The sequence below is a fragment of the Onychomys torridus genome, unplaced genomic scaffold, assembly GCF_903995425.1.
Source record: "Onychomys torridus unplaced genomic scaffold, mOncTor1.1, whole genome shotgun sequence".
NCBI classification, from domain to species: domain Eukaryota; kingdom Metazoa; phylum Chordata; class Mammalia; order Rodentia; family Cricetidae; genus Onychomys; species Onychomys torridus.
In genome coordinates, this window is record NW_023413658.1 from 65,467 (window position 1) to 91,249 (window position 25,783).

At 42.8% G+C, this 25,783-nt stretch overlaps 1 non-coding gene and 1 pseudogene across 1 annotated transcript; both read right to left on the bottom strand.

The window, feature by feature from the left end:
* Positions 1–345: 345 nt before the first annotated feature.
* Positions 346–421, bottom strand: Trnap-agg. Its single transcript has one exon. It is a non-coding gene; the product is annotated as a tRNA-Pro (tRNA).
* A 14,411-nt stretch (positions 422–14,832) lies between these two features.
* LOC118576392 lies at positions 14,833–17,088 on the bottom strand (annotated as a pseudogene).
* Positions 17,089–25,783: the final 8,695 nt, after the last annotated feature.

Below are 25,783 nucleotides of genomic sequence, written 5' to 3' on the forward strand. Positions count from 1 at the left end.
AATTGTGTAGTGATTGTTTATTTTATTTTATCTCATTTTATGATTTTTTTAAAAGGAGGTCAACCAGTTGGATTTTCCTATCATTTTATATATTATAGTATGTTTATATTATTCCTACGCAGTATCTTTTAATTTAATTATCTATTATTTTACTATTAATTATCATGAATAATTTATTATTTTTATTATTTTTAAAATTTTTTATACAGGTTTTCTCTGTCCTGGAACACCATCTGTAGCCCAGGCTGGCTTCGAACTCACAGAGATCCGCCTGCCTCTGCCTCCCGAGTGGTGGAATTAAAAGCCTGTATCACCACCGCCCAGCATGGACCAGATTTGTGTGTGTGTGTGGAGCTGAGAATCGAACCCAGGGCCTTGTGCTTCCTAGGCAAGCGCTCTACCACTGAGCTAAATCCCCAACCACCCGATTTTTTTTATCTTATCTTATGTTAGCTAGCCCTGTCCTGGAAACATAACAAGCAAAGAACAGGCTGGCCTCCAACTCACTCACTCACTCACTCACTCACTCACTCACTCACTCGTTCTGGGATTGAAGGTGAGTGTCAACACACCCAGCTGCAAAGCAGCTTCTGACTTGCTATTTTGATGTATCTATCTATCTATTGTTCAGTGCTGGCTGGCTGGCTGGCTGGCTGGCTTGCTTGCTGGCTGGACGGGCAGGGGGATGGGCACGCACGTGCAAGCACACACCCACACCCACCCACCCACACCCACACACACACACACACACAGACACGACAGATGGGGTGGTGGGTGGGAGAGCGGAGCATTGTGGTGAGGAGGGCACTGGCTGTCCCTAAGATTTTGAAGTGTTTGAATAAAATAATTCATTTCATTTATTTTCTTCTGTTCTGTATCCAGGCTGAATCCACCCACCTCTGGGACTAACTACACAACAGCGGGTCTGGATTGACTGCAACTGTTCTCCTTCCCCAAGTCACAAATTACACATACAAAAGAAGAAATTTAGAAAGACATTTCTTCCCCTACAACCCTACAACCCTTGCCCATTTGCCCTCTTCCATGGCATACTCAAACAAACAAACAAACAAACAAATAAATAAATAAATTTTAACCCTAACCTGGTTGTTTGTTGACTTTTCATTTCATTGGTCCCTCAAATCCCCACATGTTAGTGGGCATGTTTTAGAACTCACTGTCCTGTACACTTTCAGAAAGAGTGTTAACAGGAAGAGAATCATTCCTGAATAACAGATGTCCAAGCAAGTAACATCTCAGATGATTTCTTTTGGAAGCTTGGAGGAATTTTGTTCCTCTTTGTTGACCCTCCTCTTTCCAGATCAGACACTGTTTGGTTAGAGTCCACTTTCCCACAAACAAAAATGGCACACCCACAGATTTCCTGGGATCTGGTTGAGCTAGGAGGTGGAGGGTGCAGGCGGTGTGTAGGTGGGGGGTGGAGACAGTCTCTCTGAGAGTGGTTATGAAACACCTACCACCAGTTTGTTTTTTCATCTCCGGGTAATGCTTGGCCAGGCAGCAGAAATGAAGCGCTTTGATGAGAAGTGGTGGCACATGCCTGTAATCACATCATTCAGCAGGCAGTGGCAGGTAGATCTTTGTGAGTTCGAGGCAAGCCTGGTGTATAGAGATAGTCCTGGACAGGCTCCAAAGCTACAGAGAAACCCTGTCTTGAAAAAAAACAGAAGAAAAAAAAGGAAGGAAGGGAGGGAGGGAGGAAGAAAGGAAGGAAAGAAGGAAGGAAGGAACAAAGGAAGGAAGGAAGGAAGGAAGGAAGGAAGGAAGGAAGGAAAGAAGAAATGAAGTGCTTTAAAATCCCATAACCATATTAGCTGGAGCCACCTTTTCCTAACCTCGATATGTTGCCTTGGTTCAGCCACAGCAGCCTGGGGAAGGGGCTGCTGCGGCATCTCGAAGAAATGAAGTGTCTGACCACCAGATGAGTTACTTTCATATGAGTGTACCTACTGATACATGTCAAAAGTGAGCATATTTTTCCATATTCACAAACAAATAAGTTTTTTCTCCCATCCTCCAACGTTAACCTCCACCTAAAACAAGTATGTCAGGTATGTTTCTTTCCCAAATTTTGCATCAAGACAAAACAATGATTATCATTTTATGAGCTTAGCCAAATATCGAGCTGGCATCTCCAGACAAGACATTGAGATGCATTGGCTAGCTGTCCATCCCCATCGTCTCCCCCCTCCCCAAGGAATGATCATATATGTCTGATGCATGACTGACAAAATGGAAGCATGAAAACTGCCAAGAGGATCATCACTAGTGCAGAGAGGTCCCAGGGGTGTTCCACACTCAACTGCTGTCCAGGAGTGAGACTGTCCCCATGAGTGTTTCCTTCCTCTGTGTACCCGTTGGACAAGCACTGGTCCAATATGAGGCCAAATGTTCCCCAACACTATATATTTTGAATATTCCTCACCTGGGACATAATTGCACACTAGCTAGCTGGGAGTGGGTTGCATATGCATGCAGAAAAGGAACACTTACACTCACAGGGTTCAGCGCTGGTGGTTTAGTTTGTTTGTTTTTACTTTTTGGTTCATTGGAGGAGTTTGGTTCCTTCTTTCCTTCCTTTTTTCTCTCGTTCATTCCTTTGTTCCTTTCATTCTTTCTCTTTCTTTCTTTCTTTCCTTCTTTCTTGCTTGCTTGCTTGCTTGCTTGCTTGCTTTCCCTGCATGTAGGCTTATGCAGTGCACAGATGACATAAGACCCCCTTGCTTGTGATCAAATAGCTGGAGGAGTGGCTGGAATCATAACATTTTACAGTCACAAAGTTCAGCTGTGTTCTTTTTTTGTTTTGTCTTGGTTTTGGTTTTTTTGAGACAGGGTTTCCCTGTGTAGCTTTGTGCCTTTCCTGGAACCCACTTGGTAGCCCTGGCTGGCCTAGAACTCACAGAGATACAGAGATCTGCCTGCCTCTGCCTCCCGAGTCCTGGTATTAGAGGCCTGTGCCACCACCGCCCTGCATTATTATTTTTTTTATTATTATTTTTTTTATTATTATTATTATTACTATTATTATTATTTTGTTTTTGATTTTTTTTCTGGAGCTGAGGACAGAACCCAGGGCCTTGTTCTTGCTAGGCAAGCACTCTACCACTGAGCTAAATCCAGAACCCCTTTGGGTTTTTGTTTTATTTTATTTTACTTTATTTGATTTTTTTTAGGATAGCCCAAGGTGTATGGGTGGAGACAGTGTCCACTACAGATGGGAATTGTTTTTTTCATAGATGATCTCTTCCTTCCTTCCTTCTTTCCTTCCTTCCTTCCTTCCTTCCTTCCTTCCTTCCTTCCGTCCTTCCTTCCTTTTTAAAAAATTTCATATAACGACTTCTAATCATGGTTTGCTTTCTCATAACTACTTCCAGGTTCTCTCTACCCACCCAGTCAAATCCACCTGAGGTCTGAGGTGTGTGTGGTTCATATACTCAGTACTGAGACTCAGATGCAGAGAAAAAAACCTCCTTCTCCAGTGGTTATGAGTTGGAATTTAAACAAAAGTTATGAAACTAAAGCGAAACAAGGTCCCAGTGGCCATATTGGTAGACTACTCATATACTTTCAAAGTTCAAAACAGTGAGCAACAGAAAATCATCTAGTACATTTAGTTGTAGTGCACTAGGGTTTAGGGATACATATCCTAATTTAGATATGAATCAGTAGTAATATTCTATTGTACAAATTTGTGTAGTTATATCGTCTCTTTTTATCCCTGAAACGATTTTTGAATGCAAATTATATCTTGATAAAAAGAGATGGGGGGCGGCTGGTGAGATGGCTCATAGGTTAAGAGCACTGACTGTTCTTCCAGAGGTCCTGAGTTCACTTCTCAGCAACCACATGGTGGCTCACAAACATCTTTAATGAGAGGTGGTGCCCTTTTCTGGCATGCTTATCATAGTTATACACATGTTATAATGGTTAAGAAATGTGGTATCTCTCATAGCTGCAAATATAACAGGTGAAGGGACCATCCTATGCATTGATTTGCATTATATTGTCACTTCAAGGCAAACAGGACTTGAGTGAAATCATTTTCTGCATGCCATTGTTTGAGATGTCTCTTCTGCTTTTGGAAAACAGTGATGGAACAAGAGCAAAGTTTGCCTTTGTGTTTCTAATTCTTTCTTCTCAGTTTCTTCCCTATAGAAAACTGATAAAAATACATCACAGGGTGTAGTGCTGCAGAGGTCATTGACTAACATGGCCCTGACATAAGCTTCAGCCTTGGCGGTTGTGGCTGCAGCCTGTTATGTTTCCAACATGTAGATCTCATAACATATGGGCAGTCAGTCACTCAGTAAATACACAGCAATTTACTTGATCTCTGTTGATCACATTAACTGACCTCAGCCCTAGCCTCCTAGGCATAGAACAGAGTTAAAGCTGGAAATATCTGTTGCATTAAACACTGAACAAGCAAACACATATATAGAATTTCAACTTTCAGAATGCAAACATAACCTTTGTCTATGTAGATATCAAACATAGTCACTGACAGTTGTGATTGCATATCCAATGTAGATCAGTGAGACAGCTGTCATTAGCTACATGGATTTTATGACTAAAGTGAGAGTGAGCCACTCTTCTGGAGTAACAGGCCCTGATAAAATAGAGAAGAATCCTGTGGGAAAGAAATTTTCTCTGGCAATGGTTCTACTGTAAACATGATGGAGGAATCATTCTTATTGATGAACTCAGAAATGTTTAAAATATTTGGTTTATATCCAGTAAATAACTGCCCATTTGGAGCCCAATGTTTCCTATTGAGTGGGTTAGTAACAAAAAAGCAGCAAAGTGAATTTCTTGTTTTTCCTGATGATGATTTTCTGCATTGTAGAATTAGTATAGAAACATTTCATACAGTGGAGAATTTATCCCAGAAAGGTTAAAAGAGGCTGGAAAGATGGCTCAGTGCCTAAGAGCATAGACTGCTCTTCCAGATGACCCAAATTTGGTTCCCAGCACCCACATCAATTGGCTCACAAATGCTTGGAACTGTAACTCCAGGAAATCTGATGGCTCATCTGGCTTCAATGGACAACTGTACTTAAATGCACATTCTAATACACATGCACAGATGTGTGCATATAATTGAGAGATGAAAAACTCTTTGTATTTTATGTTATTATTTTGTCTTTTTTTCAGGACTGAGGACTGAACCCAGGGCCTTGCACCTGCTAGGCAAGTGCTATACCACTGAGCTAAATACCCAACCCCTTTTTTATTTTAAAAAAGGATACTAGCCCCATGTTTTAGTTTATTTCAGGTGAGACTCTGATTTAGAATAGTCTTTCATTGAAGACTTTGTCCTCTTAAATACATAAAAATATTTTATTTTATTGTTATCCTATAGAAAGTCTGTTTTCTTTTTTTTTAAAATCTTTCATTGTATTTTTATTGATTTTTCTTAAATTTATGCCCAGTCAGGACAACAAACTGGGAAACCACAATTACAATTCACAGACTGCAGCATGGAAAACACACACTTCATTGGAATCACGTCAAGCCTTTCCTCTTTATCTTTATTCATTCAAAAGAGTCCAGTACACATGTCAAATATGAGCACTGTCTTTTTTTTTTCTTTCCTTGGAAGGGGAAAACATTTATTCTGGCATCACTTTTACAGTACTAGGAAGTGGTTTGGATACCACTATAGTTGCAGGAATAGAAAACATAACAAACTTGGAGAGCATCTGACAGGCAAGAGGCTCCTTGTGTAGAATGATCCTGCTTGTGTTTAGTGGATGGCCCCTCAGCTGCTGGCCACTGAGTCTTCCCAGGTGTTGAAACAGGAAACAGAATTTCCTACACAGACACTGAAACTCCTCTTGAGCAGAGTGTCTTTTGCATCTCCAAGCTTCCCTCCACACTGAGACAAATTATCATCCTTTACTGGAGCTTTTTTCATGCCCATGACCCTCTGAGCATGTCGACCCTGACCACAACACATGTGATGATCAAGGCTCCCTCATCTACACTGCTTCTCTAGGGTTCAGATGACAATACAAAACATCACTTGTCAAGACGTACCAGATATTCAGAACATGGGCATCTGTGTTTATGAAAATAGCAACCATTTGCAGGGTGTGCTCCCCAAGGAGCGTTACTTTTATTTAGCATGGTTCTCTGGGGAGTAAGGCCAAAGTCGTACACAACATTGTAGGACTGGTCAAAGTTTCTTGATTGACAGTGTCAGAATTGACTGGTGCCAACTAACAACAAAAAGCAAAAAACCCAACAACAACAACAACAACAAAAAACCCTATGGCCCAAACAATTCAGTGGTCCAAAAAGCAACAAGACATTAACCCTTTGGTTTATACTTGCACACACATACACACACATGAAAACTATGACAAAAGAAAGATCAGATTCTAATTAATCCTGTGACTGTATTCTGAAACGAAATCTCCAACTGGACTTGTCATAGCTAAGTATTCAAAACACAAAAAGAGAGGATTCCCACTCAATTCTGATTTCTAAGAAATCACGTTTGTGGAATGGGCTGGAGGTATAGAGGAGGAAGGGAAGTCAATGGAAAGGATTCTACATAAATTGATGGGTAATTTCTCATGGTGCAGCTTCCTGCTTACATTTCTCTTAAAGATTCATGCTGACTGAATGTGCAGTGGCATTCCAAGAGTCCATACTTTATAAACAAGTGAAAGAGTAGGACTCACTTTTCTTGTGGGAAACTGTTAGTTTTACATGCTTCCTTGACAGGAAGCACAGGGAGGAGGTTTAGGTAAACTGAATCCTTTACGTTCTTCAGAGAATGTGTTACTATGACAGCATATGCTGTTTGGCCCCAACTAGGAGGACATTAGAGAGTGATTTTCAGGGTTTGTTTACCTCCTGGAGATTTCAAAACAAGGTTTTTACTAGATCTTGGCAGCAGATGTCTTCCAAGTGGCTCTGAATGAATCAACAGCCCATGAAGCATGGAGTTCTGTGAAAGCATGCTCCTACCTGCAGGTCTGTGGGCAGATGTGGAAGTTCACATGGGGTTCTGTTAAACCATGCCCACTGTTCTAGGAAAAGGTACATAACAGAATAACTGTAAGGTTGAGAACTGACCTCAGATTATCTCAAGTTGTCCCAAGACTCAGGTTTTCACCAATTCATCACCTCATTTGGCCCCAAGTAAGGCCTCCCTCTGCCTCAGCAGTGGTGATGTGTAGGGAGAGAGAACTAAACATTCTACCATCATGTCCAATGACTACCATGTAGGGGGTGTAATGAAAAGATAGGAGCGTCTCTGTCTCAATGGGCTGCATGTTCCCAGTGATTATCAGAGAGTCCATTCATGGACTAACATGGAGAGGTTAGAGCTCAGTTTACTTTTTAGCTGAGAAGGCAGGTTAGTTGAAAGGGACAATGAAAGAACAAAAGGTCTAACACTAAAAGTAGACACAGCCCCATCATTGCACAGTTCTCATGCAGAATATTGCACCCAGTGTTAACTAATGCTAGAAGTGTCAAACGGTATAAATTTAAATGTATTTGCAAATTATAAAAATAAAGATTAACAGGTACATATTTTATTTATTATTATTATTATTATTATTATTATTATTATTATATTTGTTTTTTAATTTTACACATCAGCCAATGGTTCACCTTTCCTCCCCCCTCACACTCCCACCCCAACCTTCCCTCCATTCCCTACCCTCCATTCCCATCTCCTCCTGGGCCAAGACTCCCCTGGGGATTCCTTTAAACCTGGTGGATTCAGTACAGGCAGGTCCAGTCCCCTCCTTCCGGCTGAGCAAAGTGTCCCTGTGTAAGCCCAAGGTTCCAAACAGCCAGCTCATGCACTAAGGACAGGTCCTGGTCCCACAGCCTGATGCCTCCCAAACAATTCAAGCTATTCAGTTGTCTCACTTACCCAGAGGGCCTGATCCAACTGGCGGCTCTACAGCCTTTGGTTCATAATTCATGTGCTTCCATTCATTTGGCTATTTGTCCCTGTGCTTTTTTCCAATCTTGGGCTCAACAATTCACACCCTTACAGTCCCTCCTATTTCTTGACAATTGGACACCTGGAGCTCAACCTGGGGCCTGACTGAGGATCTCTGCATCTACTTCCATCAGTTATTGGATGAGAGTTCCAGCTCAACTGGTAGGGTATTTGGCCATCTGATCACCAGACTAGGTCAGATCATGCTTTCTCTCGACCACTGCCAGCAGTCTACAGAGGATGTATCATTGTGGATTTAAGGGGACCTCTGCAGCACTATGCCTATTCCTGTTCTCAAGTATTCTTCATTTATCATGGTCTGTTATTCCTTGTTCTCCCATTCTGTTCTTGATCCAGCTAGGATCTCTTGCTCCCCTAAGCTTTCCTTCCCTCAAACCTTGCCCTTCATTACTCCCACTGTCGTCCAGGTTGTTCATGTAGATCTCATCCATTTCTCTGTCATTGGGTGATCCCTGGGTCTTTCCTAGGGTCCCGATTTCTAGGTCGCCTCCCTGGAGTTGTGTAGCACTCTACTCATCTTTGTTTCACATCTAGTATCTTCCTGTGAGTGAGTACATACCATTTTTGTCCTTCTGAGTCTGGGTTACCTCACTCAGGATGATTTTTTCTAGATCCATCCATTTGCCTGCAAACCTCATGATATCATTGTTTTTCTCTGCTGAGTAGTACTCCATTGTGTATATGTACCATATTTTCTTTATCCATTCTTCAGTTGAAGGGCATCTAGGTTGTTTCCAGGTTCTGGCTATTATAAACAATGCTGATATGAACATAGCTGAGCAAATGCCTTTGTGGTATGATTGAGCATACCTTGGGTATATGCCCAAGAGTGCTACAGCTGGGTCTTGGGGGAGATGGATTCCCAATTTTCTAAGGAAGCGCCACATTGATTTCCAAAGTTGCTATAGAAGCTTGCATTCTCACCAGCAGTGGGAGATAGTTCCCCTTGGTCGACATCCTCTCCAGCTCAAGCTGTCTTCTGTGTTTTTGATCTTAGCCACTCTGACAGGTGTAAGGTGGTATCTCAGAGTCGTTTTGATTTGCATTTCCCAGATAATTAGGGATGTTGAGCAATTCCTTAAATGTCTTTCAGCCATTTGAACCTCCTCCGTGGAGAATTCTCTGTTTAGTTCTATAGCCCATTTCTTAATTGGACTATTGGGCATTTTGATGTCTAATTTCTTGAGTTCTTTATATATTCTGGATATCATCCCTCTGTCAGATGTGGGGTTGGTGAAGAACTTTTCCCATTCTGTAGGCTGTTGCTGTGTCTTATTGACCATGTCTTTTGTTATACAAAAGCTTCTCAGTTTCAACAAGACCCATTGATTGATTGTTTCTCTCAGTGTCTGTGCTACTGCTGTTATATTTTGTAAGTTATCTCCAGTGCCAATGCATTCGATAGTAGTTCCTACTTTCTCTTCTATGAGGTTGAGAGTAACTGGATTTATGTTGAGGTCTTTGATCCACTTGGACTTAAGTTTTTTGCACGGTGACAGATATGGATCTATTTGCAGCCTTTTACACATTGACATCCAGTTATGCCAGCACCATTTGTTAAAGATGCTTTCTTTTTTCTATTGTACATTTTTGGCTTCCTTGTCAAAAATTATATGTTTGTAGGTGTGCGGGTTAATGTCAGGGTCTTCAATTCGATTCCATTGGTCCACATGTAGGTTTTAATTCCAGTACCAAGCTTTTTTTATTATGGTTGTAATACAGTAGAGCTTAAGGTCTGGGATCGTGATGCCTCCAGAGGTTGTTTTATTGTACAGGATTCTTTTGACTATCCTGGGTTTTTTGTGTTTCCATACGAAGCTGAGTATGATTCTTTCCAGATCTGTGAAGAATTGTGTTGGTAATTTGATGGGGATTGCGTTGAATCTGTAGATTGCTATTGGTAAGATTGCCATTTTTACTATGTTAATCCTGCCTATCCATGAGCATGGGAGGTCTTTCCATTTTCTGATATCTTCAATTTCTTTTTTCAGGGACTTAAAGTTCTTGTCATATAGGTCCTTCACATGCTTAGTTAGAGTAACCCCAAGGTATTTTTATATCCTTTGTGACTATTGTAAATGGTGATGTATCTCTGATTTCCTTCTCAGCCTGTTGGTCTATTGTATATAGGAGGGCTACTGATTTTTTGAGTTGATCTTGTATCCTGCTATGTTGCTGAACGTTTTTATTAGCTGTATCAGTTCCTTGGTTGAATTTTTGGGGTCACTCATGTATACTATCATGTCATCTGCAAATAGGGGAAGCTTGACTTCTTCCTTTCCAATTTGTATCCCCTCAATCTCCTTATGTTGTCTTATAGCTCTGGCTAGAACTTCAAGTACTATATTGAATAAGTATAGGGAGAGGGGACAGCCTTGCTTTGTTCCTGATTTTAGTGGTATTGCTTTGAGTTTCTCTTCATTTAATTTGATGTTGGCTGGTGGCTTGCTGTATATTACCTTTATTATGTTTAGGTATGTTCCCTGTATTCCTGATTGCTCCAAGACCTTTATCATGAAGGGGTGTTAGGTTTTTTTCAAAGGCCTTTTCTGCATCTAGTGAGATGATCATGTGTTTTGGTTTTTTTTAGTTTGTTTTATATGGTATATTACATTGACGGACTTTCGTATGTTGAACCACCCTTGCATCCCTGGGATGAAGCTTACTTGATCATGGTGGGTAATTGTTTTGATGTGTTCTTGGAGTCTGTTTGACAGTATTTTATTGAGTATTTTTTGCATCAATGTTCATGAGGGAGATCGGTCTGCAGTTTTCTTTCTTTGTTGCATCTTTGTTTGGTTTAGGAATCAGGGTAATTGTAGCCTAATAGAAGGAGTTTGGTAATATTCCTTCTGCTTCTATTGTGTGGAACAATTTAAAGAGTATTGGTATTAAGTCTTCTTTGAAGATCTGGTAGAATTCTGCAGTGAAACCATCTGGTCCTGGGGTTTTTTTGCTTGGGAGACTTTTAATGACTGATTCTATTTCCTTAGGGGTTATTGGACTATTTAAATGGTTTATCTGGTCTTGATTTAACTTAAGTATGTTGTACCTATCCAGAAAATTATCCATTTCTTTTAGATTTTCCAGTTTTGTGGAGTAGAGGTTTTTGAAGTATGACCTGATTATTCTCTGGATTTCCTCATTGTCTGTTGTTATGTGCCCCTTTTCATTTCTGATTTTGTTAATTTGGATGCTCTCTGTCTTTGGTTAGTTTGGATAAGGGCTTGTCTATCTTGTTGATCTTCTCAAAGAACCAACTCTTTGTTTCATTAATCCTTTGTATTATTCTCTTTATTTCTATTTTATTGATTTCAGCTCTCAATTTGATAATTTCCTAGCGTCTGTTCCTCCTGGGAGACTTTGCTTCTTCCTGTTCAAGGGCTTTCAGGTGTGTTGTCAAGTCACTACCATGAGATTTCTCTAGCTTCTTTATGTGCACATTTATTGCTATGACTTTCCCTCTTAGCACAGCTTTCATAGTGACCCATAAGTTTGGGTATGCGGTGTATTCATTTTCATTGATCTATAGGAAGTCTTTAATTTCTTTCTTTATTTCTTCCTTAACCCATTGGTGATTCAGTTGAGCATTATTCACTTTCCATGAGATTGTAGGATTTCTATTGTTTTTTTTGTTGTTGTTGTTGTTGAAATCTAATTTTAAACCATGGTGGTCTGATAGAACACAGGAGGTTATTCCAATTGTTTTGTATCTGTTGAGATTTGCTTTGTGGCCAAGTATGTGGTCGATTTTGAAAAGGTTCCATGGGGTGCTGAGAAGAAGGTATATTCTTTTTTGTTTGGGTGGAATGTTCTGTAGATATAGATTAAGCCCATTTGAACAATAACATCAGTTAAGACCATTATGTCTCTGTGAAGTTTCAATTTGGCCGATCTTTCCAGAAGTGAAAGTGGGCTGTTGAAGTCTCCCACTATTAATGTGTGGGGTTTTATATGTGATTTAAGCTTTAGTAATGTTTCTTTTACATATGTGGGTGCCCTTGTGTTTGGAGCATAAATGTTCAGAATTGAGACTTCATCTTGGTGGATCTTTCCTGCAATGAATATGTAATGTCCTTCATCATCTCTTTTGATTGATTTTAGTTTGAAGTCTATTTTGCTGGATATTAGGATGGCTACACCAGCTTGCTTCTTAAGACCATTTGATTGGAAAGTCTTTTCCCAGCTTTTTATTCTTAGGAAGTGTCTGTCTTTGAATTTGAGGTGTGTTTCTTGTATGCAGCAGAAAGATGGGTCCTGTTTTCATATTGGTTCTGTTAGTCTGTGTCTTTTTATAGGTGAATCAAGACCATTGATATTAAGGGATATTAATGACCAGTGATTGTTCATTCCTGTTATTGTTTTTATTTTTTGGTGGTAGTGTATGTGCACTTCTCTTCTTTGGGGTTTACTGCTGTGGTTTTATCTATTACCTGTATTTTCATGGGTGCATGTGCCTTCCTTAGGTTAGAACTTTACTTCAAGTGCTTTCTGTAGGGCTGGGTTTGTGGATAAATATTCTTTAAGTATGGTTTTGTCTTAGAAGGTCTTGTTCACTCCATTTATGATGACTGAAAGTTTTGCTGGGTATATTAGTCTTGGCTGGCATCCATGGTCTCTTAGTGTCTGCATTATATCTGTCCAGGTCCTTGTGGCTTTCAAAGTCTCCATTGAGAAATTAGGTGTTATTCTGATGAGTTTGCCTTTATAAGTCATTGGCCTTTTTCCTCTGCTGCACTTAATATTCTTTCTTTATTCTGTACATTTAGTTGTTTGATTATTATGTGGCATGGGGACTTTTTTGTGGGGTCTAGTCTGTTTGGTGTTCTATTGGCTTCTTGTATCTTCATAGGCATTTCGTTCTTTAAGGTGGGGATGTTTTCTTCTATGATCTTGTTAAATATATTTTCTGTGCCTTTGAGTTGGTATTCTTCTCCTTCCTCTATTCCTATTATTTGTAGGTTTCGTCTTTTCATGGTGTCCTAACTTTCTTGGTCATTTTGGGAAATGTCTTTGTTGGTTGTAGTGTTTTCTTTGACTGATGAATCTATTTCTTCTACCATATCTTCAACACCAGAGATCCTCTCTTCCATCTCTTGCATTCTGTTGGTTATACTTGCATCTGAAGTTCCTGTTTGTTTACTCAGATTTTCTATTTCCAGTATTCCTTCTGCTTGTGTCTTCTTCATTTTTTCTATTTCTTCTTCAAGTCTTGGACTGTTTCTCTTGCTTTTTCATGATTTTCTGTCAGGGTCTTTTTGTTTTCTTCTGCTTTAATTGTCCTTTCCTCTAGTTTTTTTTATAGCATTCTACCAATTTTTTGTTTGTCTGTTCCTCCACTTTATTTTTTGGATTTCTTCTATATAAGGCTCTAGCCTCTTCATGATGTTACTTATAAGGTTATTTTCTTCTACTTCTTCCATTCAGTGATGTTCAGGTCTAGCTGTTGGAAGTTTCTGGTGATGCTGTATTGCTCTTTATTTTGTTATATGTACTTCTGGCTTGGCATCTGCCCATCTTCTTGTGGGTTCGTTCTTGGTCTTTTCAGTGTACTTGGTCCAGACAGAGCTGACAGATTCAGGGAGCCCCTCTCTGGTCCAGATGGGAGCTCTGGTCCAGATGAGAGTGCTGTCTGGATAGGAGCTGTGGGGCTGGACTCTGAGTCTCAGTCCCTGGGGCCTCCTTATCCTGTCCAGATGGGAGCTCCTCTTATCCAGATGGGAGTTCCAAGACAGGATGGAGGCTCTGGTCCAGATGGGAGTTCTGGGGCAGATGGGAGCTGCAGGCTCTCTGGTCCAGATGGGAGTTCCAGGGCAGGATGGAATGCTTGACACTGGTCTCTAAGTCTCCGGAAGTGGCTGGGGTCTCCAGCAGATGGGTGTGGAGGCAAGGCATTGAGGTTGTAGTGTCCACCAGAGGGTTTCTCTCTGGTCCAGATGTGAGTTCTGGGGTGGATGGAAGCTGGGGGCTGGTCTCTGAGTCTCAGGAAGTAGCTGGGGTATTGGGCAAATGGGTGTGAGGGCAGGGTGTGGAGACTCCAGGGTCTGCCTGCTGTCTTGGAAAAGGGGAGCCTTCCCATAGGGCCTACTGATTGGCCGGAAATTGTGGCCAAGTTGGGCAGGTCCTCCCAGGATCGTGCCCAGAGGTGGGACCCAGGGGCTGTTGCCTCTCTGACTATAACCCCTGGCACTCACCTCTGGTCCAGAAGGAAGTTCCTGGGCAGATGGGAGCTGGGGGCTGGTCTCAGTCTCAGGAAGTGGCTGGGGTCTCAGGCAAATGGGTGTGGGGGCAGGGTGTGAAGACTGCAGGGTCTGCCTGCAGTCTTGGAAAAGGGGAGCCTTCCCACAGGGTCCGCCAACATATACAAATTTTACATACCTGATGGAACAGCAGTGAACAGCCGTCAATCCCTCCTTCACATTGAACAGAACTGAAATCTGAATGTGCTAGACACTGCCACCTGGAATCGAACTATGGCTTACATGTTCATGGAAAACAAAATCCCTGAGAAGCCATTCGACATTTTTTTTTAACTTTTCTTCAAGTAGATGTCTCCTTGAAGGATCACATTTCTGAGGTTCAGGTTGTGAAACATTTGCTCCAATATTACTCCCATCTTCCCAGCCCCTTCCAACTGCCTCTAAGGGTCCTCTGCAAGCACCAGGTGCATGGTCTCACCCTGGGCCCCAAAGGCACTAGGGAACACGGCAAACTCACCAGGGGCAAAAGATGTCCCAGTCAATTCCCATGCTCTGTTGACTCCATGGAAATTCCACAGCCATGGATGTCACTGGTTTTTGTGCTTTTCACCAACATTCTTCCCTTAAAACTTGGTGCTCCTAAAGTCACAGGTTGGGTACTGTAAAAATGGTAGAAGATGGAAAGGAGCACCATCCTTTCCACTTAATTGTCCAAGAAAGTATGGAGATACTTGGAATAGGGCTGATCACAGTCAGTGTAGGTGAGTAAACCAAGGCCACATTCACTTGCTCACTGACATTCTTGGGGCAGATAATCTCTGCCACCCCTTCTGGCCTGGTCAGGCTCAGCAACTCCCCAGGGAAAGCGTGTAGATTGGGGGACCCTCTCTTAAGGCACTTAAAACAGAGGATGTGCATGGTGTAGTGCAGTCCAGGCCATTCCTGAAGCAGGACGTTCAGTTCCTCTGCCGAAGAGGTGATAGCTTGCCATGTGGTCCATATATTTGGTAATGATGCATGGCTAGCAATGGACAGGGTATCTGGCTGCAGGACCCCCTTGGCGGGTCTGTATCTCACCACTACAGGAACTTTCCCTCTTTAGGCAAAGGTCTGAAATTTCCCATCTGAACTGTGCACCACATGGCTGTTGATCTGGACACTGTAGCGTGCAAACAATCCAGGTGGAAAGGTAAAGGGAATACTATATTCAATCTGCAACTGTTCATCCACAAAGGACTGCCCAGCCAGGTTGGTCCCATTAATCCAGGCCTCTGCATGGGGCACGTCATTCGGCACATAGCATGGGAACTTGTACCAAGCCGTGGAGCCATTCAATGGATTGCCTTTGGGTTTATTGAGGCAGTAACAGAGTCCCATCTTCTCCAACAGTTCGGGAAGGAGCTGCAAGGCCTGCTGAGTCTGGACATGGGGCTTAAGTGGCAACTAGATGACATGGGCTGCAAGAGCACATGCAGCAGAAAGCCTTCCACCAAATGATGAAGCTGAGTGGCCTAGAGTGGGTCCTGACCCGGGCTGGGTACTGCTGGAGTGAGGAAGATTTCCCACTCCCCTTTGCCCTCTCCACTGGTCCCTATGAGCAGTTTATGCAGCAGCAAAGAATCATCTCTCTGGAAAAAGACATTGAGGTTATCAAGTAGGCAGGTGAGGTTGTGGAAGACATGTTCCTTGAGGGCAGGGCTATCCTCAAAGTAGGGCAGCTTGCTGCTCTCATGCAGGTAGGAAAGGGTGCTCTGCAGCCTGGCCTCTGTCAGACCTGCCTGCAGACCCAGGCAAGCAGAGTCCCACCAGCTCAGCCACAGTCGCTGTGCCTGACGTGGCTGTAAGTGGACTTCCTCCAGCACCTGCCAGGATGGAGACAGGACTCTGTGTAAGTTGGGGAAGATTTCCCAGTGATCAGCTCCAGAGAGTAGCTTGTCGAGGAGGCGTTGCAATTGGTGGGGGTCCCTGCAGCTAATGTGCAACACGGGGGAGAATATCTGCAGCCTGTGGTTAAGCAGGTATTGAAAATGGGCCTTTCAAAAAAAAGAAGGAAAATGGGCCTTTCTTCTTGTCTGAAACAGCATAGTAGGCTGCATGGGGGCTGGTAGAGTGCAGCTTGAAGTCCTGAGCCAGGGCCTCATCCACCACCTTGGCTAGGTGGTTTAGGCGCTCTGCATCGTGCTTCTCCTGTAGAGAGTTCTGGCTGTGCATGTGTGCCTACAATGTACACCACAGTGAGAGGCACCCGGGCCCCCACCCAATACAAGAAGGCGCCCATAGTAGTAGGAAAACAGCGAGCTTTGTAGGTGGCCAAGTTGACCACCAGCATATATGGGGCTCCTGGGGAGAGGAAGAAGGGCTAGATCACCTCATAGCTTTCATCACTAGCTAAGTCATACACAATGAACCGCAGGCCCCAGGAAGCATCCACAGTCCAGCTGGACACCTCGATGCCCTTGCTCCCAAGGGGAGGGAAAAGCAAGTAGTTCTTCTCATTGTCCCCTCCTCCTTGGTCTCCTTCCACTTTGTCTTTAGTGAGGCAGTGTCAGCAGGGTCTTGCTTGCAGCCTTGTGGCCCATCAGGAGCAGCTTGAGGCAGGGCTGCACAGCTGACTGGGAATGAGGCAATTCCTTCTGGTAGGCTGTGATGTAGGGGATCCCCTTCATGCAGACTTGGTAAGGGGGCTGAATCAATGGGTTGTCCTTGATTTTCCACAAGCCTTCCTGGGAAAGCTGGCCAAAGTTGTCAGGCAGAACAGCCACAATGGAGTCTGACAAGCAGCGTATGTGTTTATTATCCAACCACACAGTGAGAAGCTGGCCCACCCTGGCAATAAGATGGCACTGAGGTGAGCTGGTTCCAACTAATGTAGAGCATAAGCAAAGGCTAGTAGGCAGCATGTGTGTGCTGGTTTCTCCCGGCTCTTGAATGTCAATATGATGTGACTAGGTAAATTCTTGCCTTGACTTCCCTCAAATAGACTTTAATCTGGAACTGTGAGCTAAAAATCAACTCTTCCTTCCCTAAGTTGCTTTTAGTCAGAGTATTATATCACATCAACAGAGATGAAACCAGGCAAGCCAAGATGCTGAACCCAGTGATAATATCTAGGAAATTGGAATCCTGCTTGGATGCCTGGTGGTCTAGAACAATTAGTATGCTTAGCTCATATTGTTGTTCCTACCAGTCTCCAGAAACTTCTCTATTTGGGTAAGGGTGGTACAGTCCAACTGGTACAGCACATGAGGACAGAAGGACAAAGCCAAGTGCACAGTGAAGACTAGCTACATCTGGGAAACACTGTGTCCCACCATGTCATAGAAGCCTGTACCTCTGCTGTGCCATTATCATTGATGCCATATTTATCTCTGGTTTCCTTGATCTTCTCAGACACCCCTTTAATCAATGTTTTTATTTTCTGAAAAGATTATAGAACACAGATAAACTGTTTGATTCTCAATGCTTTGGACAGCACAATCATCCTGTAACCTTCAACAGTGGACACAGTGTACCAACTCTTAGCTACTGCTAAATACATAGCATCAAGGGTATTGTAATGTGGGTATTGTTTCTCTTACACAGAGCTTGTAAAGAACCTTCTACTGTAGGGAAACTGACTCTCTGCTCAAGATGTGATTAGCTCTCATTGCCCAACCTTTTCCCATGAGTTATCTTGGGCTCTTATCTCAGCCACATGGCTATAGAAAGCAGCTCAGCATAGCTCTGGGGACTTTACGAGGCATATAGTTCCACACTCAGAGTATGCATGTCTCTGTTCTATGGTTATAGCTTCTCAGAGTGTCTTGTGCTAGTCAAATCTTTTTTTTTTCTTCCTTTTTTGTTTTTTGTTTTTTGTTTTTTGTTTTTTTTGAGACAGGGTTTCTCTATGTAGCAGCTCTGATTGTCCTGGAAATTGCTTTGTAGACCAGGCTGGCCTAGAACTCACAGAGATCCACCTACCTCTGCCTCCCAGTGCTGGGACTTAAGTTTTACACCACCATGCCTAGCTCAACTCTTTTTTTATATTGAGAAGGTATGAGACATGGAGGGTAACACTGCAGTTCAGACTTCTTTCTAGATAGAAATGATTTCACTTAAGAAAGAGCTTTATTAAAGTAAGAACCTAAGTCTCAGAAAGGGCTGAAGAAATGGCTCAGCAGTTAAGAGCACTGGTTACACTTCCAGAGGAGCCAGGTTCAATTCCCAGCACCCACAATGTTAAAGTAAACCAAGGAAACCCTCAAGGCACACCATGATGAAGGCCCCCAGGAAGAATGGGAAGATGACACAATGAGTTTCTGATCCATGATGGAAAGACGCTGCAATCTGAGACACATGGTGGTCACTAATGACAGATGTGCCGAATGGCTGCAGAATGAATACAGGGCTGCACATGGCCTGGTGACAGGGCTCACACAGATGAGTTCTCTAGGTTTTTTCTCCCAAAAGGAAGTCACGACATCCATTCATTATGCTGGCTAGTGAGATACTGCCCGGGATACAACAAAAACCACACTAAGACTATGGCTTATAAAATGCAGTGGAAGACACTTAACAGACCTCATTCTCAGCACAGAGGGCAGAGCCTACCTGTAAGAAGCTGTCTTGGCAGCAGAGAAACTAGTTCTTCTTCATGATGGTCTCAGTGGGCAAGGTGAGCTCGTTCTTACTGAGAGCAGGTTCTCTCTGACATGGAAACACTGCCTGAGTACAGAAAGGACATGGCGTTACATATGCCTCATGAGGGAGGAGTAAGAGTACTAGGCAGAGGAATTCACCAGACATGAAACTACTCAGTGAGTTTTTAGCAACCTTTGGCTCTCCTTGCTAACAAACTCTAGCCTCAACTTTTCATCAGAAAATGAAAACGAGATAAACTGATACTCTGCCTTTTGTTTGTTTGTCTGAAACAGTCTCAGGTAGCTCAAGCTGGCCTCAAGCTCATTGTGTAGTAGAAGTTGGCTTTTAACTCCTTATCCTCTTCCCTCTCAAGTGACAGGATTACAGGCGTGCACTAGTATGCCCAGTCAGGAATTCCCCACCTCATGTAAAGAGTTCCACTCTAATTCATGAGTATGGATCTATTACTTCCCAACTCAACTCCAGCCCAGAATTGTATTAAAAATGTACATTGCTGTAGCCAGGTCTCAGGGTCCACCCTGAAATCTCAAAGTTCAAAGTTTGCCTGACTGCAGAACATATTCAAGGCCAGTTTGAGCAGCTGAGCAGGACCTTGCCTAAATATAAAAAGTAAGAGAGTAACAAAGGATCAAGGTGTTGGTCACAGTAGAGCCCTTGCCCAGCATACTCTAGGCCTAGGCCTCAACTTTAGCACTACAAAACCCAACCAGCTGACACTGACTAAACATCTCCAGAGGGGAAGTTTGTTCACATTCTTCAAGCTCATGAGGTTTGCTCAAAGTTTTAGTGGTTTCTGACCCATTCTCAACTGGTGGCTTCCAACTACTAGAAACAACTGAAAAAAAAAAAAAACACCTCAGTAGAAGCACTTTCTGCTGCCAGAAGAGCTGTGTCAAAAGGCACTAAACTGAAATCCAGATGAATCTTGTCCAATTGCTATTCAAAAAGAGTGGTTACAAATCATATTCCTGGCTACAGTATATGAAATGAGTCTTCTGTCCAATATCCATTCTTTATAAAACTTGTCTCTAGTCCACTCCACTAGAAGAGAGGGGCCAGAGCTTCTTCCATTGACATCTGATAGGCTCACAAATGACAAAAAGAAAAACAGACTAACTAATAGTAGCAAGGTACTAATCTAGTACTGAGGCACAGTTGATTAAGTGGGAAGTATGGTACTGCAAACAGTACCAACATCTATGACAAAGCCCCCCAGAAGACTGTACCCTTCAACAAAGTACTGCGTCTCACTTTGGTGCTGTCCAGAACCCTTTTAAACTCTAGAGGCTCATCTTTGCCCTCCATGGTGGCAAGATCTAAGCCATCTCCTCCATAGATGAACTGGATCATCATCATGTCACTGTCTGATCATACTGGGAGCAGAGGTCTTCCCAGGATTTGACTAGCCTTCTCTACAGGAAGAGAAGGAGGCTTAGCTGCCTGGGGAAGACTGCTTCATAGCACACAATCAGACTTGGCATTCAAAATTTCAAACTTATAGATCACTTATTTGTTTGTTTTCGTGGTGCTAGAAATTAACTCATGGCCTTGTGTGTGCTAGGTAAGCACTCCATTACCAAGCTACATCCCCAAGCCTAGGCTACAGGTACTTTAATTACATCAATAGCACTGTATTAGAAATCCTTTAAGAGTCCCTCCCTTGTCTGAGAATAGCAGAGTCACAAATGGCTCACTAGCCTCTGCAGTGAGAGGCAGCTTATGCTCTAACCTCCAGTCTTACCTGTGTAGATTCTCCCTGAAAAAAAAAACTCATCAGCCCCAAGAACTCTTCACACTGCTTTCCTGGGCTACTTAGAATTCCCACCCATCTCCCTATGGTGCAAACTAGTTTTTATACATATTCAAGCCAGAGTCTATGCAGACATCAGTACAGAGAATCAAATGCAAACCCTTCTTTTGGACAGAGGGTGAGGAAGTGGGGCAACAGATTATCAACCAAGAAAAACAACTAAGCTTGGGAAAACCTTCCCCCACCAGCCAGCAGTGTGACAGTGGCCTAGAAAATGAGAGAAACCTTAGAAAACAAGGTTTTCTTGCCCTTGCCAGAACCCACTCCTTCTAGGTCAACATGGTCCTCTAGAAATTCATATTGTACATGTAAGTCACACCATGAGTGGAAAAAGCACTCACAGTTCCTTGGATTTCTGATAAAAGTGGCACATCTCAAAACCAAAGAGCAATTCCCAGCAGAAGACTACAGCATCAGGGGATAACAAACAAGGCCCTGCACTCGATCTCCAGCAATAGAAACACAGAGATTTTCTGGCAACACATAGAGCATGTTGTATCAGGGAGTGGAAATGATCATGGGGTCTGGAAATAAATCCTCTGCTGCAACCTAGAGGGAGACACAGAGGGTCAATTTTTAAAGCCATTTGTAAGTGCATCAAAGAACTCTCTAGCTCAGCCATGCCACCCTGAAGCTATAAATTCTGGGAGTCGTGGAATGGATGGATAATGAGACCTAAACAGAGGTAAGGTGAGTGTTGGAAACCTCTCAGTAACTAGCAGGCATTTATTACTCCAATGCCCCAGTCATGTTAGGAAACAGCTTAGGGAGGGTGAATGATAAGTTCTAGGCTACAAGCTCATCATTCCCATCTAGGGGACTTAGCCACCTGGGACTCTGGCCTGGTCTATACTTTCCAGAGTACACAGGATAATCTGAGCTGGATTACTATTTTATTTCTTTAGTTCCATAGCAACATGTCTAAATTTCCCCTTCAATACCAAGATGGATGTAAATCACAGCTCTTATACAAACACATACACATGCACAGAGGCATGCAAGCATGCATGCACAAATGCAGGCACATAAGAAGGCACTCAGGAACGCATGCATGAATGTAGTCATGATCACAAGAATGCACACATGCATGCATGCACCCATGCAAACATACAGGCACACACTGAGCATTTGCAGCTCACGTTCACAGTGCTGTTTCTCTGTGGCTAATGACAGTTGCTCAAGTTATCTGCTGGTATCCTGTTCTATAGGTCTTTACAGCAATGTCTACTAGACCCTACTAACCAGTCATTGTGTGGAAGAAAAACTCAGTAGGCATTAAGCTGGAGTAAAAGCTATTGGTCACAAAGCCTTTGGCTGCAAGGAGCTAAAGAGAGATAGGAAAAAAGAAAATCAAACAAGGTTCAAGGTGCAAAATTCTAAAATCCATCCACATAGCCGGATGGTGGTGGTGCACACCTTTAATCCCTGCACTCGGGGGGCAGAGCCAGGCGGATCTTTGTGAGTTCACGGCCAGCCTGGGCTATAGAGTGAGATCCAGGAAAGGTGCAAAGCTACACAGAGAAAGCAAAAAAAATCCATCCTCATAAGAAAATATCCCTTGGAGGCTACACGTATACCCAGCCAGTGACTCAAGAACTGGCAGGCACCCTATGCCCTTGCCTATAGGAGAAATAATTTGGACACATCATCTTTGCTAGAGTGCCAGTGCAGGTAAATATCTCAGAAGAGGAAAATGTGAGTTGGAGCTGCTATCCCAGAAGTGTCAAGGACTTCAGAGGGTACCTAATCCATTCCCTGGGAAGCCATTGTCTTCAAGACATCCTCATTGCGAGCCAGTTCCTCCCACCTCCAAACCAAGACTACCTGTAGTAGTGGGTACCTGTTCTACCTACTTATGACCTTGAAGTGCCAGCCCCCAGGGTGTGGCCTCGGGGCTACACTTAAGACCTGAGACTCACAACCGCAGGTCTCTTCTCTCCCTCATGGGCTTGGATAGTGGAGGAGCTTGAGACAGGACCTCTGCCTTCCAGAACCCTGAGATGGGCTTTGCAGATCACTAACCTTCAATCTGACATTTATAAAAAATTCAAGAACATTTCATCGGGATGTCAGATTTCCAATTAATGAAGTTTCCTGAGCCCAGACAATCAGAGAACCCAAGCTGCTCAAAGTCCTTTCTTCTGTGAGGTTCTGGAAGAGTGTGAATAGCAAATTATAATAAAATCCTACAAAAAATTCAAATTGTTCATGAAGCAGAGTGTCTATGGCTTTGTGTATTGCTGTCTATGTGACAGCACATGGACATCCAGTTGTGTGTGCACGGGCCCCTGTAAATGCACAATGCGCATGTGAAGGAGAACCGCTCCCATTGCTTGTACAGTCTGTCTCTACCTGTTCTCATCAAGCATGCTCATTCTTGCATGAGCAAAGAATGTGACAAGATGACTCCAGGAACACCCTGACCTGTGAGCACAGTCACAATGCACAATTTAAGATCCTGAGCCCTCTAGAGAGCGTGGTGCTATTGAGGCCTCAATTAATTCTAGGTGGGTACAGTGGAAAGTTCCACTTACCTCTCTGCCTAAAACTCAGTAAGACTGAAAGGGGATTCGTACACTCCTGCAAGCCAAGCACTCAGGATGCTGTGGCAGGAGTGTGAGTTGGGAACTATGGGATACATAGAGCCTGTCTAAAAAAAAACCAAACAAAAAACCTCACTGAAAGAATTCTTCCTCTTCCCACCTCTTTTTAGCCATAGTATTACTAAAGTTTCCCAACTTGGTTTTGAATCCTTCTTAGAAAAGTGTTTATATGATCTGAAGAGAAAACAAAACACTGGTTTTGAACTCTCTGTCTTTCTGCCTCATCCTCCAGGTGGTTGAAATTATAGCTGTGTGCCATCACACCCAGCTTAGAAGACTTAATGTTTCAAGAGCCTATCTTCCATACTATAGGGAGGTAAAGGTTCAAGACACAGGCCATGGAGAAGGAAGAAGAAAGCCAGGTATGGTAACATGTACTTGTGAATCCCAGGACTCAAGGCTGAGGTCAGAAGTCATTGAATTTGTGGCCAGCCAGAGCTACAGAGTAACACTGTCATGAAACTGAGGAGACATGGGAGTGGAGGCTACGCTTTCCTCTTTTGCCATGGCAGATCACAGAGTGTATTGAAGAAGTGTTTCTTCCAGATGACTGCTTTATTCTTGTCAAGCTCTTCCTGGAACGAATCTGACTTCTGAGACTGGAAGTGAGTCAGAGAGTTAATATGTAGAGGATGTGATCCTGTGGGTCCTGAGACAAATGTTGACAAACTAGGGGAACATTCATCAGACAGAGAAGTAGTATAAAGGTTTTGGCTAGTCTTTATTGTTGGTCTACCCATTAACTATCACATCCTTCTAAATTGACCCTGATACAGATAAAACATGGACATCATAAGAAACTATTTGACTTGGTGTGGATATGATGTACATTTGTCAGCTTATCATCACAGTGTGTTAGGTTTTTTATCTTCTGTCCATCTTTATGTACTATGGAAGGTGCCTGGGCCAGCACTGCTTTAATCACCTGTGTGTCCTCAGCACAGTGCTTGGGTGGTTTGTAATATTCCGAATTGAGAGGCTAGCCAGACCTCTCCTACTGGTACTTGGGCAGTTATATAACAGTTGACTTATAACCATGTATCTGAGGATCAGTTGAGGTGAGTAAGGATTGCAGACTGATGACTGCCACTTTCCCATTGCACTCTAAGATCTAAGCTAGTTTTAGCCCTGAAAAAAATTTCTGAAAGGAATTCTCAAGTGCCACAGTCTTGTGGTTCCCACATGACAGTCAAGTGCATTTTATGACTCTGGTAACAGAGGTGATTTATAAGCATTAATGTAGCTTGGTAGTAGAGTAATTGCATGTACAAGGTCTTGGGTTTTATCTGGGGACCAGATAAAAAGAAAAAATGAAGAATCTGGTTACATCAGAGAGTGTAGGACAAAAACAGCAATCTTTTCAGGCCTTCTGTCCTCTATTCCTCAGACAGTCCAGAAGTTTCTCCATTGGATCTGTTTGCTGCCATTGGTTGGGCATGAATTTTCAGTGAAGAAAATGTTCATTATTTCAGGGAAAAGTATCTGCTATCTATGAATCGACACAGATATTGAACATAAATAGTAGTATATCAAAATTTTATGGCTTTTTTTTGAGTTGGCTGAGCAATAAAGAGTACTAACTTTTCCTCTAGGAGGCAAAAGTTCTGTTCCAATACCCACATAGAATAGCTCACAACCTTCTGTAATTCCAGTTCCAGGGGATCTGAACCTGTCTTCATTGTATACCTCCACACAGGGGACCTACATTCACAGACAGACACATATATATATGAATCAAAATAAAAATAAATTTTGTGGTAGAGGAGGTGGCACAAGCATGATTACCAAGATTTCTTCAAGACCCATCATGAGCAGGCTGAGGCAGGCTGATCTCTGAGTTCAAGGACACCATGGTCTACACAGTGGATTATAGGACAGCCAGGGCTACATGGAGACATCTTGTTGTTGGAGAAAAAAAGGATCATGACATCAAAGATGAAAGCCTTTGACACTGAGGTCTACAGGTTTCTGATGGTAATGTCCTCTGGCACTTTTCAGGTGACTGCTGAGACAGTATGGTACTTCATCTGACATCCAAGCTCCTAGTGAAGACTGGAGTTATGGCCTCAGACCCTGATGCTTTTTGCTAGGGCAGCATCCCTCAGGGAAAGGCAGAGTTTATCATAGACACAGTACTGTGCAAGCAACATTGGCTATTACTCAATATTTCTGATGGTCATACCCACTTTCATTTGATCTCTATATGAACCTAAGGAAAGGCAAGAGCAAGGTACTGAGATTAGAAAGATCACTTCACCTTCCTCTCAATCTCCCTAAAATACAAGACTGGAAGGGAGAATGGTAAGTTCTTTTCATTAGAAAGAATTGGTAGGTGAGGCCTTGAAGGGAAGGCATGTTTCTGTTTTATTTGTTGAACACGGTCTCATGTCTCCCAAGCTGTCCTCACACTGGCTTCATAGGTTCACCTTGAGCTTAGATCATCCTGTTTCTACTTCACAAATGCTAAGATCATAAGTGGGGCCACCAAGGCCAGTGAGGACAGCACTAGTCATTGAAT